Genomic DNA, 13,045 nt, shown 5'->3' with positions numbered 1-13,045 from the left:
TCAGACACTGAAAAAGACATTGCTGTATAGAATTGCCGTTCAATTTGTTGGGGGGAAATAAAAAAAGAAATGTTTTCCTTAGTATTGGGAAGTTAATGGGAAACTTATCCTCCGTTGCTAGAATTTGCTCCTTCAAGATAATCTTTAACCCTGCAGTGACATGCATTTAACCCTTTCTTAAGCACCCACATTTTGGCATGGGGACATAAATGACATACCCTGCCCATGAGTCTTTCTCACTAGATACATAACCAACATACAGTATATTTGCAAAGCTGACACTTGAAAATGTTGCTGTTCAAGAGTCAGAATTACTCAGACTGTTATGAATATGGAGATATATAAGCTCGAACATAAAAACGAAAATTAAAAATATATGCCAGGTATTTTGACTAATCACTCATGAATACTTAACCAAATTCAAATCCCTTTATCCCATTTTATATCTCTTAAAGGTACTGCGAGCTCCTGTGCAGGATTCAGAGATAATCATGTTTGTCTTGTAATTCATTTCTTCCGTAGGTTGCTGCCTGCTTCCTGTAATATAGTATGTAATGTATCCCTTATGTAGCAACGGCATTCATCCAAGACCACTTTAGCAATTTCTCTCCGGTTAAGATTCTTGTCACGGAAGCCGGATCAGTGTCCTCTGAGAGGCGCTTTCTTACAATGAGCCAAGACCCCAAATGAGTGATTCGTTTCACGCATTGAAAGTGCTGATGGGGTTACTTCCTCCTTATGATCACCCTGTTGTGCCGGTGTTGTTATAAGTTGCATACAGGTCATGTTTAGAGTAGAAACAGTTTGCGCAGTATATTTGCTTTGGCTTTGTGCCTGGTTGGTACTGGCATGCTATGGACAGTCATTGGCTGGATGAGTAATTATGGGCGGGGTTAACTATTTTTGTATAAGCGTGTTGGGCGAGAAAGGTCTTTAGGAGATGTGCCTGGATCGGCCTGGGCTTACCTTGCTGACCCGTGACCGGCTCTGTAATGTCCGATCAATCTCCGGAGTCTGTCAGTGACTCCCTGCTGACCACTCCACAATTGTGGGCTGTTTTCTTTTGTGATGACCTGATAAGCCGCTGCCATGAGTGGTTTTAAATACTTGATGCAGATCATTGTTCTCGTTACATAGATGCAACAGAACAGGAGAGTTTTAACCCAAACATCCTGGAACAGATTGAAGGATATCCTGCTTTCTTCAGCCAGTAAAAGACAAAGACTGTTGATGTTATTGTTAATGTAAAAAAAAAAAAAAAAAGCACTGTGGCTCCAAGATACAAAGTATATAAAGAGTAATAATATAAATAATTTTGAAATGCCCGAAATGATTATAATCCCTCTTTGATTGATTAAATAACTGTGTTTATTTTAAATAATCTATTTAATCAAAATAAGGGTAAGATGGCGCCAGTGTGTGGGGCAGGCCGTCTGTTGTCTCTAGCCTTAATCGTGTTTGTGTTGTTTTTACTAACTACTTTTAACAATGTGGACTCTCTACTTGTGTATGATCGCCAGATACTGCTGAACATTAGATTAAATATGGAAAATATGCTAATTTATAATTCTGGTGGATCGCAAACCTTACCTCACCTGCATGAGTTACCTGCGTATCTCTGCCGAACGCCGTTTCCTGCTCGAAAGAAAAAGCGACGTAAACGTCGGGGGAAACGTGGCGGCCTGCTGATAAAAATTAAATCCCGTCTGGCAGTTTCCCGTAATCTCCGTAGAACATTAGCGGAGTATCAGATAGATGACTGCAACTATATTTCCATGCGTTCTTTGGATCCTGTCCACACCTGGCTGGTACCGGTGGTCGACGCCGACAAGGAGTCCAGGGCTCCCCGCTCCGTGTCTCCCCGCTTCCGGAGAGGTAGAGTTAACACATCGTGCCTACGGGTGTTGGATCGTGAGCCCCGGATAGCAATTAACCCAGCTCCGGCCAGGATTGCCCTGGTAAATGCCAGGTCGCTGGTAAACAAAACTTTTATCTTAAATGACTTTTATACCTCTAATAACTTGGATCTACTGTGCGTGACTGAAACCTGGATGAACGAGGGTGAGTTAAGCCCCTTTTCGGAGGTTTTACCTTTAAACTGTGACTTTTTTAACTCTCCACGACTTACAGGACGGGGTGGTGGAATTGCGATTATTTTTAAGGAAAAATTAAACTGCCGGCGTGTGATGTGCAACTTCTACTCAAGCTTTGAGCTGATTGTATTTGAGCTGAATCAAGCTGAACCAGTGCTATGCGCTGTGATTTATCGTCCTCCCAAATACCATAAAGACTTCATAAACGACTTTTCCGATTTTCTGGCAGAAATCATGCCGAAGTATGACAGAGTTTTAATTGTTGGAGATTTTAACATCCATATCTGTTGTCCCTCCAAGCCATTGGTTAAAGACTTCTTAAATCTCACGGAGTCGTTTAACTTGATGCAGTTTGTGGCTAGCTCTACACATGAGCACGGACATACATTAGACCTGGTTTTATCGTGTGGTCTACCTGTTAACAATATTAATGTTTGTGATGCTACTTTTTCTGACCACATGCCTGTGTTATTCGAGATTTCTTGTTTCTGTAGTGTTAAACCATGTGCTCCTGCTCGTCGCTGTCGCGCATTTAACTCTTTAACTGCAGAACGGTTTACTGATGTTTTTAAAAACGCAAATGTGGCCTTCTCAGTGTCCACTCAGCATTATAATACTGATGAGTTAACATCATTGTTTTATACTTCTTGTCAGAATGCACTGGACATTGTTGCCCCTTTCAGGACTCTTCGTGCTAAGTCAAAATCTGAACCATGGCTAAATGACATTACCCGTGCTGCTAGGCAGGAGTGCAGGAGAGCAGAACGCCAATGGAAAAAAGATAGGCTGCAGGTTTCGTCTGAGATCTTGAAAGACAGCTTGTTTAAATATCAAAAAACTGTAAAAATGGAAAAGTCAAGGTATTTCTCAAATGTCATCGCAAATAATTCTCATAAACCTCGTGTTCTGTTCAACACTATTAATTATGTTTTAAATACATCTCAACAAATGAGTTTGGAATTTTCCAAAGAAACATGCGAAAACTTTTTGCAGTTTTTTAATGACAAGATTGTGACTGTTAGAGCCAATATTGTTCACCCTTCTGCTGATATGTCTTCTTTCTCTGTGTGCTCTTTTGTTTTTAATCAGTTTGAGCCAGTGTCTCTTGCTTGTTTAAAAGACATCATTGACAAAATGAATCCATCTGTTTGTCCCACAGACATTATTTCCCCAGATTTCCTAAAAAAGGTTTTTGACACCCTTGGCCCTAAAATACTAATAATTGTAAATAGTAGTCTCATTCATGGAGTTGTACCCCTACATTTTAAACACGCAATAGTGGAACCACTGATGAAAAAACCCAATCTGGATTCATCGGTTCTTACTAATTTTAGACCCATTTCGAAACTTCCGTTTCTTTCCAAAATATTGGAAAAAGTTGTTTTTAAACAATTAATGTCCTTTCTAGACTTACATGGTTTGCAAGAAATGTATCAATCTGGTTTTAAATCACTCCACAGCACAGAAACGGCCCTGTTAAAAGTTTATAATGATTTATTATTGGCCACTGACACAGGTAACTATGCTGTTCTTATGCTGTTAGATCTTACTGCTGCTTTTGACACTATAGATCACAATATACTGATCTCTCGTCTTGAGCATTGTGTTGGTATAAAGGGTGCCTCGTTACAATGGTTTAGATCTTATCTGGGTGAAAGAACTTTCTCGATACGTCTTGGGGAATTTGTGTCTTCTACTGCATCTCTTGTATGTGGAGTCCCTCAGGGTTCCATTCTTGGACCCATTTTATTTTCCTTATATATATTACCTTTAGGGTCCATATTTAGGAAACATGGCATCTCATTTCACTGTTATGCAGATGACTCGCAACTCTATCTGCCTTTAAAACGAAACAATGCAAACTCTATAGCACCTTTGTTGAGATGTCTTGAGGATATTAAAGCCTGGATGGCCTCTAATTTTTTAAAGTTCAATGAAGATAAAACTGAAATCATTTTGTTTCGACCTGGTGGTACCATCAATACCCCTGATGTAGATCTTGGCGACTTAAAGTCATATGTGAAGCCCGTTGTAAAAAACCTAGGTGTTTTAATGGATGGTGACTTTAAACTAGATAAACAGATTAATTTGGTAGTTAAATCGTGTTTTTATCAGTTAAGGCAATTATCTAAAGTCAAGTCATTTGTATCTTTTACTGATTTTGAGAGGGTCATCCATGCTTTTATATCATCCCGCCTGGACTATTGTAATAGTCTCTATGTAGGCATTGGTGAGGCATCTCTAACACGTTTGCAGAGGGTACAAAACGCGGCTGCACGTTTATTGACAGGGACACGCAAACGAGACCACATTACACCTGTATTAGCTTCCCTTCACTGGTTGCCAGTTCGTTTTAGAATTGATTTCAAGATTTTACTTTTAGTCTTTAAATCATTAAATAATACTGCTCCTAAATACCTCTCAGATCTATTACAGCCATATACTCCATCCAGAGCACTTAGGTCTGCTGGGCAACTGCTTTTAGTTTCCCCCAATGCAAGATTAAAGAGCAGAGGTGACCGTGCCTTTGCAGTAGCGGCCCCGAAACTCTGGAATAATTTACCTTTGTACATTAGGCAGGCATCTTCACTTGCTGTTTTTAAATTACATTTAAAAACATATTTGTATAGTACAGCATATAACACAGTATGAGAGTTACCTGTTAGGAGTTCTTTTAAGTGTGTGTTATAAATCATTATTATATTTATTGCATATTTTATTGTGTTTTTATTTATTATATTTTATTTCTTTTTATGCTTTTTAGTTCTACTGTTTACTTTATATTGTATGTACAGCACTTTGGTGAACACCTGCTGTTTTAAAAAGGTGCTCTATAAATAAACTTTGATTTGATTTGATTTGATTTGAATCTGTCAGTTCGAATTTTTTGAAGCATCGGAAATACATTTTGGTACAAAAATAGCAAAAACGAAAACTTTATTCAGTATTGTCTTCTCTTCCGTGTCTGTTGTGTGCGAGTTCACTGCACTTTAGTGATATCCTGTTCACTTGATGTGACCGGTTCTTCTTAAACCAGTTCACCAAATCGAACTGAATCATTTGAAACAGTTCGAGTCTCCAATAAGCATTAATCCACAAATGACTTAAGCTGTTAACTTTTTTAACATGGCTGACACTTCCTCTGAGTTAAAACAAATCAATATCCAGGAGTAATTCATGGACTCACACAGTACACTGACTGAACTGCTGTGAAGAAAGAACTGAAGATGAACCAGGCCGAGCCAGATAACGAACAAAAGATTGACTCGTTCACAAGTCTAGAACCGGTTGCATTGGTTTTCGGATCACCAGTAGTTATGGGAAATTAGGTTATTTTCCTCAAACCGGTTCTTTCGGACAGTTCGATTATCAGTTCAGAATCAATCACCAAAAGAATCAGTTCGGTTCAGATGCTCTGTGTGTCAGTCTGCTTCACACTGAATCACATATGCGCAGTATCATCAGCTCCTCGGTTCTCGAATCGGACATGTCTGACAGAAACGGTTATCATTAAACTCTAGTGTTTTGAACACGCTCACAACAGACACGGAAGAGAAGACAATGCTGAATAAAGTCGTAGTTTTTGCTATTTTTGGACCAAAATGTATTTTTAATACTTCAAAAAATTCTAACTGACCCTCTGATGTCACATGGACTACTTTGATGATGTTTCTCTTACCTTTCTGGACATGGACAGTAGACCGTACACACAGCTTCAATGGAGGGACAGAAAGCTCTCGCACTAAATATAAAATATCTTAAACTGTGTTCCAAAGATAAACCGAGGTCTCACGGGTTTGGAACAATATGAGGGTGAGTCAATAATGACATAATTTTCATTTTCGGTGGACTAACCCTTTAAGCTTTAATCAGAGTATTATGGGTGCTTATATAAATATTTCAACACTATAATTCATTACAATGTGTCTTATTAAATACACGTTCATATTGCAGCAGATGGATGGTGCAATATCAATGGATGCATAAACTGATGGATAAATAGATAGACAAATGGATGGAATAATGCTTGGTTGGTTGGATATATGGATGGATGGATGATGGAAAGTTAACTGATTGAATGGATGGTCAGTTATTTGGATCTATGTTTGGATGGATGGATAGCGCAGTGCAACCGGCGTGTGCAACAATGTTATGTAGGCTGTGATTACCTCCAATTAATTCTGCTGCTTTATAGTCATACAGTATCTTTGATCATATTCATGATTAACAAAACTCTCATCATAAATGCGACCCATCCCTGCCTGTTGGTCTCATTCTGCTTTTGCAATAGCACAGATGCTCCGTGCTTCACATTACATATGAATGACTGGGTTGGAGACACGGCTGGCCAAGGAGTGAGCGTGCCTTTTTATCTGGGAGCCATTGAAAACCCCATATGTTTAATTAACGCTCATCCTACACACTTGAAGGACTTGAGCACAGAGACGTTCCAGGTATCTGGAGGGCAGTTCCACCTGCCAGATGTAGCACAGCAAGGGTTTTTGAGGCGAGAAGGAAGCACATAGTGGGCTTGAAAGGATGATAAGCAGGGTCTTGTGAATAAGTCGACAGATATGTGTCAAGTTAATTTTATCTTTATTATGTTTTTCAAGGCATCTTTACAGAAAACCATGATATTAATGTTTATCATATCTTACTACCTTCATGCCTAATAGTCACATTTAGCAGATTAGAGCTGAGCAATAATATAGTTTACTTTTAGCAATTTCACATTATTTTTCATTTTATGTTTAGATTAAAAATTGTTTATAGAAAATGCGTAAACTCAGATGTTGAGTCACTAGTCTAATTCCAAAGTTCAGATGTGTGCAAATCATGTCACACGGCATAATTTGCATGTAACATTATTTAGTGCATAATTTATTAATAGTTATTGGTATCTTTTGCATTACATTTACAAGCAAGCAAGCCACTTTCAGTTAGCCAAACCAGCGGAAACATTCATTCAGGCATTTTATTTTCACAAATCACATGTTAACAAAATCATATGATTTGAACAATGATAGTTATTTGGGAAGACAGAATGGGAATAAGGTTTGAGTGGGTTTGTGAATATATTCATCAGTCCTGTGCAGAGTGTTTAGCTTTTATTCATGCCATTATAATCGTGACAACAATTAACCTTTGTTGTACTGTCACTTTATTCAATAACTGCGCATCTTGTTCTCATAACTAGCATACAAGCAAGCAAACAAAATACTAATAAAAACAGAAAAAAAACAAACATTTTATATAATGAGCAGAGCTATCAGAGATGTGTTGTATTACAATCTCATTGTTTAAAAGTGCTTTGTTTTAAGTGCCTGATATTTTGGTTGTGGAAAAAAGGAAAGAGGTATTATGGACTGTTTCCTTTTTGACATTCTAATGGATATCATATCATCTAATCTCCTGCAAATGTTCTCTGTTAGGGTTAATCAGGCATCCTGTGACACTGCCGTAGAGAGTAGAAGAGCTGCCAAGAGCAGATGTTCACAATGGATCCAAAGGAATATTTCCTCCACTAATTTTATCAGTTTCAATATGCTAAGCAGCCACAACACTTAACTGTCTTGACGTTTTAGGCTTGTACCGTTATTCTAACCATTGTTTCTTATTTTTCTTATTTTATTAATTTATTCATTAAATTTAGCATGAAATTTGCACTCTAAAATTAGCAAAACATGTTAAAAAAAGAGCTAAGCATAAGTATGTCACAGATGATAAAAATGAAAATATGAAAATATAGATTAAAATGTGTGCAAAGTTCTTAAAAAAAAAATTTAATATTTGAGTTTTTTAAAGATGTTTATTTAACAACAACAACAACAACAAAACAATTTATTACTCTAAAATATAGTGTGGTGTAAAGCAAAAAACAACAACAACAACAACAACAACTGTAAATTTCATGAAAGGTAATGTTTAAAGTGAGTTTTTAATATTAATAAAATAGTAATAATTATTATTATTATGCCAAACTACCCATGCTAATGAGAATTAATTTTTTTATTATTTTACTTATTATTTTATTTATTTATCTTCTTTTTCTAATTTCAAGCCCTACAAAAATGTTAAAAATTTAATTTTTATGTGTTTATTCACCATCATTGAATAACTCAATAGATCTAATAGATTTTCTGTGGAGTCGTGTGAGCACAGATTCCCTGTGTGTCTGGCCAAAGCCAAGCGGAGATAAACTCATTCTAAGATCTGAATGGAATGCAGTGTGCTTACTGATGTTATCTGTGAAATCCAGACAGTCAGTACAGCAGTGTGTATCCTTCTACTGCCCGAAAGTAATTCTTTCATGTGATACACACATCAAGTGCAATTTAGAAAACATGTAACCTCTCTGTTTATAACCCAGTCTGGCTGCCTTTGATTTCTGCATTAGCCACACTGAGAAACGGCGAACAGTGCAGGAAATCTGTTGGATGTGAGGAATATTTGCATAACAATGGCCAACTCTTAATACCCAACACACAGGCACCCACACACATGCCCCACATACATTCTGATCAAGACGACTGTTTTAGAGCTTATTAATGTGGCATATTCAGGATAACACACACACACAGGTACTTAAACATCCTCACCTCACCGATGGAGCTGCCATTCAGTAGAAATAGAGGAAACAAGAACAGTCAGTTAAACATGGCATTATAAAGAAAGATGAAACACTGCCATTTAGGTGAATAGAACATCTCTGATTTGAGCTGTAAACTTGTTATTGTGATTGTAACATGCATAAATATCCCTTACAAGTCATGGAAGGGCTATAATAATAATCCGTTGCAATAATAAACAATTTAGCATTTATTTATACTTAATTGTTATTATTATTATAGCTCCAGCACTTTTTGACATATGTACTGTATGCATGCTAATAATAATAATAATAATAATAATAATAATAATAATAATAATAATAATAAAAATATTAATAAATACATATATTAAAAAATACTTATTATTTTTTATTTATATTTATTTTTTACCTTTTACAAGTAGATTTTTTATTTAAATTTTTAGTTTGTAAGTATTCAAATCTGTTATGTCTAGATAAACTCCCGTATTGTTATTATTATTTTTTTTTTTTTAGTTTATATTATCATGAACCCTGAATGTCCCCTCTGATCCACTTTATGACTGACAGGTCTGTTCGTCTCCTCCTTAGTGTGGGAAGGTGAGTTTCATGCAGTCTGATAAAAATCTGACCCAAATGGACATTCCTGCCTTGTCCAGTCTCTCTATCCAATTCCTTGAAAGTAAAGTAAATACATATTTTAAGTGAGTTGGCAGAATGCAGCGATTTGATTTGGGTCAATTGTTTTGCTTGGAACGTGCCAGAGAAGGGTTTTGTTCAAGAATAACAAACAAAGCAACTGATAGCACAATCACGTTAAATGGTTTAAATGTAAGATTTAGGGATGAATAGCAAGTCATTTGTCTTATCTCCAGTAGTGGTCAATTAAGCTAAAAAAAAAAAAAAAAAAAGGCAGAGGTGTTGTCCTAAAGATAACCCAGAGAGAGATTTTGTAACAGACAAGTGCTTTGGTCTGGATGTCTTTATGAACTGAATCAAAAATGTCCCCATTACTTTCTTATACAATTAGAAATATTCTGTTTACATTTGGGAAGCGTGGGGTAGAGTTTAATTTGTCATGTTTAAGATGGATAATGACCACTCTTACAAGCACACATGCACAATATCTGTTTCTCCTTGTTGCTACAAGTATCTTTAAGTTTTTGTCAGAACAGTGCCTTGATGGTCAAGAGTGTCTGTAAAGCTCACCTGCTGTGTCTGAGTGGAGATGGAGTGTGTGTTTGTGAGCGTATCTAAGCAGTATCTACAGTCCTAACCTCCCAAATAGGACATTTTGTAACATTGAAAATTACATTATTTTATGACTGTAAATTGCATTGTGCAATAATGCATGCCCATAAGGCCTTTGCCATTTCTCTATTTTTAGAGTCAGTCTCAATACCCAATCAGTTTCTATAAAACATTTTGTCACAAGGACATAGTGTAGACATACATATACATAGCACAATTTTATTTTTCATTATACGGGAATTTTTATTCAAAGAAAAGCTCACTCCTAAATATAAATGTTGTGTTCATTATTCTCATTATTGTGCCCCTCATTCTCATATTATTATTTTTATTTATTTATTTATGTATTAATTTATTGTTTAAGTATCTTTGTGCAGTTATAGCATGGTGACATTCATCGAGATGCAAAAAAAAAAAAAAAAAAAAAACATTATAATAATAATAATAATTATAATAATTTGTCCATACAATTTGTGCCATGTTCCACATTCAGAAGGGCTTGGTACAACCATAACTGATCCAAAACAGCACTAACAACTGATGTGGTCTGGGTTTAAAAAAGATCCATGAAGCACAAGAGTTGTACTGGCTACTTTTCTGATGATTTAATGGTGTTTTCTTGTTCTGTTTGGAGATGGACAGATGAGTGGTCACTATGAATTGCCATTGTTTATGGAAAGAGCTGCATAAAAACATTTGTGTTCCACCAGAAATATATATATATATATAAATAAATAAAAAGTTAATATGTGAAATGGTTTGAAATGACATAAGGGAAATAAGTCATAATTGCTGATATCAACACAGGTGCCATTTTATAGATCCACAATCAGTCATAAAATAGTCAAAGAAATAGCAAAGACAATGAAATTATAATTGGAATACAGAATGATACAATGACTTTTTAAACGATAGTGTAGACCAAAATGTTAAGCACTGCCTTTCCCTGTCACACGGTCCCATTGGTGGTAATTAAATTTGTATTATTACTGAACAAAACAAAAAATGCCCCACTAACCTTTCTTTTTCCTCTCCATTAAACATCCCCAGATGTTGTTTTCAGATTCGGTCACAGGCCGAGAAACATGTCAGTCACTGGGAACTGACACTTTCTTCCGCATGACTGAATCTGAGAGAATTCATGCTTCACATTTTAGATTCGTAACATCTCAAATATGTTATTTCTAGAATTTCATTAAATATTTAACACATTACACCATCCATTTGAATTGTTTCTGATAACATTTTTTGTGCGTGTGTGTGTATGTCAGTTGCACGCTTTTAAACTTGTGTTTTTGCTCACAACCCTATAGGGACTGAGTTCAACTTTAACAACGCTGATGACATTTTAGGTATGTACGTCAGGTATAATCTTAAAGGTCACAATGGGGAACACTGCAGGGGTAAAATTCCTGAAACAAGGTTGAGTTGAGGGGCCTTTTATGATTCTTGGCCAATATCCAGAACTAAAGGTTCCAAAATATTGTTTTCATTGCAGATTTGGCTTTGGTTTCCCAGTCTGTTCTGTGTTCCCAGCCTTAAAGGAGCATCAGGGGCAGTTGTCACTTAGCAAAAATATTAATGGTGAAATAGACTGATTATTATTGTGTGGTGAAACGACAGCCATTTTTGTTCTCATATATCAGTATGGCAGTTTATTAGCAACACTAGACAATATCTCGAACAAGCATTCTTCTTCTTGGTCTACTAAAACACAGCATGTTGTGAGAACAAATACAAGCATTTATCATGGGAATAAATCTTGAATTCACGTGTCTCATTTATCACCAAGTTGAACAGCATGGAAAACTCCTCCGAATGGATCAACATTTCACTTGACTCTGAATTTGAGCCCTGTGCCATGCTGAGGAGCTCCAGTTCACGAGTCGCCCTCTACATCTTCATCATCACCGGGATGGCCTGCACTGTTGTAGGCAACTTCCTGTGGTTCTCGCCATTGCTTACTTCAAACAGCTGCAGTGCCCTACTAACTCTTTCGTCATGTCTCTGGCTGTCGCAGTGGGCCTGGTGGTTACGCCGTACAGTATGGTCATTGGTTTTGACCGCTATTATGCCGTCTGCAACCCTTTAGTATATTCGTTTAAGATGTCCCATCAACGTGTGGGTCTGCTGATTGTGGTTTGCTGGGCCATTCCATTCCTCATCTCCTTCGGTCCAATCCTCCTCGGGCTGCACAAGCTTGGAATGGATGTTCCTTTGCCTGAAAATGTGTGCATCTTCTTGGTTAACCGTGTTTATACCATCATGGCGTCCATTGTTTAGATTTACCTGCCTATGGTGACCATGTTGGTGGCCTACTGGAAGATCTACAAAGCGGCCAAGCGGCAAGCCATGCAGATAAGTGCAATGGAGGCGCAGATGGCGGCAGGTGTGGGCAAAGTCTCGAGCAAGAAACAAAAACACCGCAATACTATAAGGAGGGAAAGAAAAGCGGCCAAAACTGTGGGCATCATAATGGGGTTTTTCCTTCTCTTCTGGTTGCCCTTCTTTAATATTGTCGACCCGTTCATTGACTAGGGGACTGCTGCTGTGATATGGGATGTGTTCCTGTGGTTAGGGTATATAAACTTCTCCCTAAACCCTTTCCTCTATGGTTTCTTTAACCGATCCTTCCGTACACTGTAAAAAATATGCCTTAAAATATATGATAAAAAACCGGCAGCTGTGGTTGCCAGAATTATACTGTAAAAAATACGGTAACACTGGTTTTTGTTTAACGGTTTTATACCGTAAAAAAAAGCAGCAACATCATTTTAGGTTTAACAGTTTTACCTTAAATTTACAGTTTAATACCGTTATTTAACGGTAATGATATTAAATTAAATTAATGCATTTAACAGACGCTTTTATCCAAAGCGACTTACAGTGCATTCAGGCTATCAATTATTACCTATCATGTGTTCCCGGGGATTCAAACCCCCAGCCTTGTGCTTGATAGCGTAATGCTCTACCAATTGAGCTACAGGAACACTGATGTAATATTAATATACCAACTTATACCAACTTATTGAAGTACTGAAATCTGTTTTGTACCTTTGTATTAAACTGGTAACCACCAAAGCAGGTCGTGATGAGAAAGTCACATGATGAA

At 36.9% G+C, this 13,045-nt stretch overlaps 1 pseudogene; it reads left to right on the top strand.

The window, feature by feature from the left end:
* Positions 1 to 11,734: 11,734 nt before the first annotated feature.
* On the top strand, positions 11,735 to 12,579 carry LOC113108993 (5-hydroxytryptamine receptor 4 pseudogene; annotated as a pseudogene).
* Positions 12,580 to 13,045: the final 466 nt, after the last annotated feature.

This window comes from Carassius auratus, chromosome 1 (genome assembly GCF_003368295.1).
Source record: "Carassius auratus strain Wakin chromosome 1, ASM336829v1, whole genome shotgun sequence".
NCBI lineage: Eukaryota > Metazoa > Chordata > Actinopteri > Cypriniformes > Cyprinidae > Carassius > Carassius auratus.
Note: the sequence above shows the minus strand (reverse complement) of the source record. Positions and strands in the feature narration are given on the sequence as shown.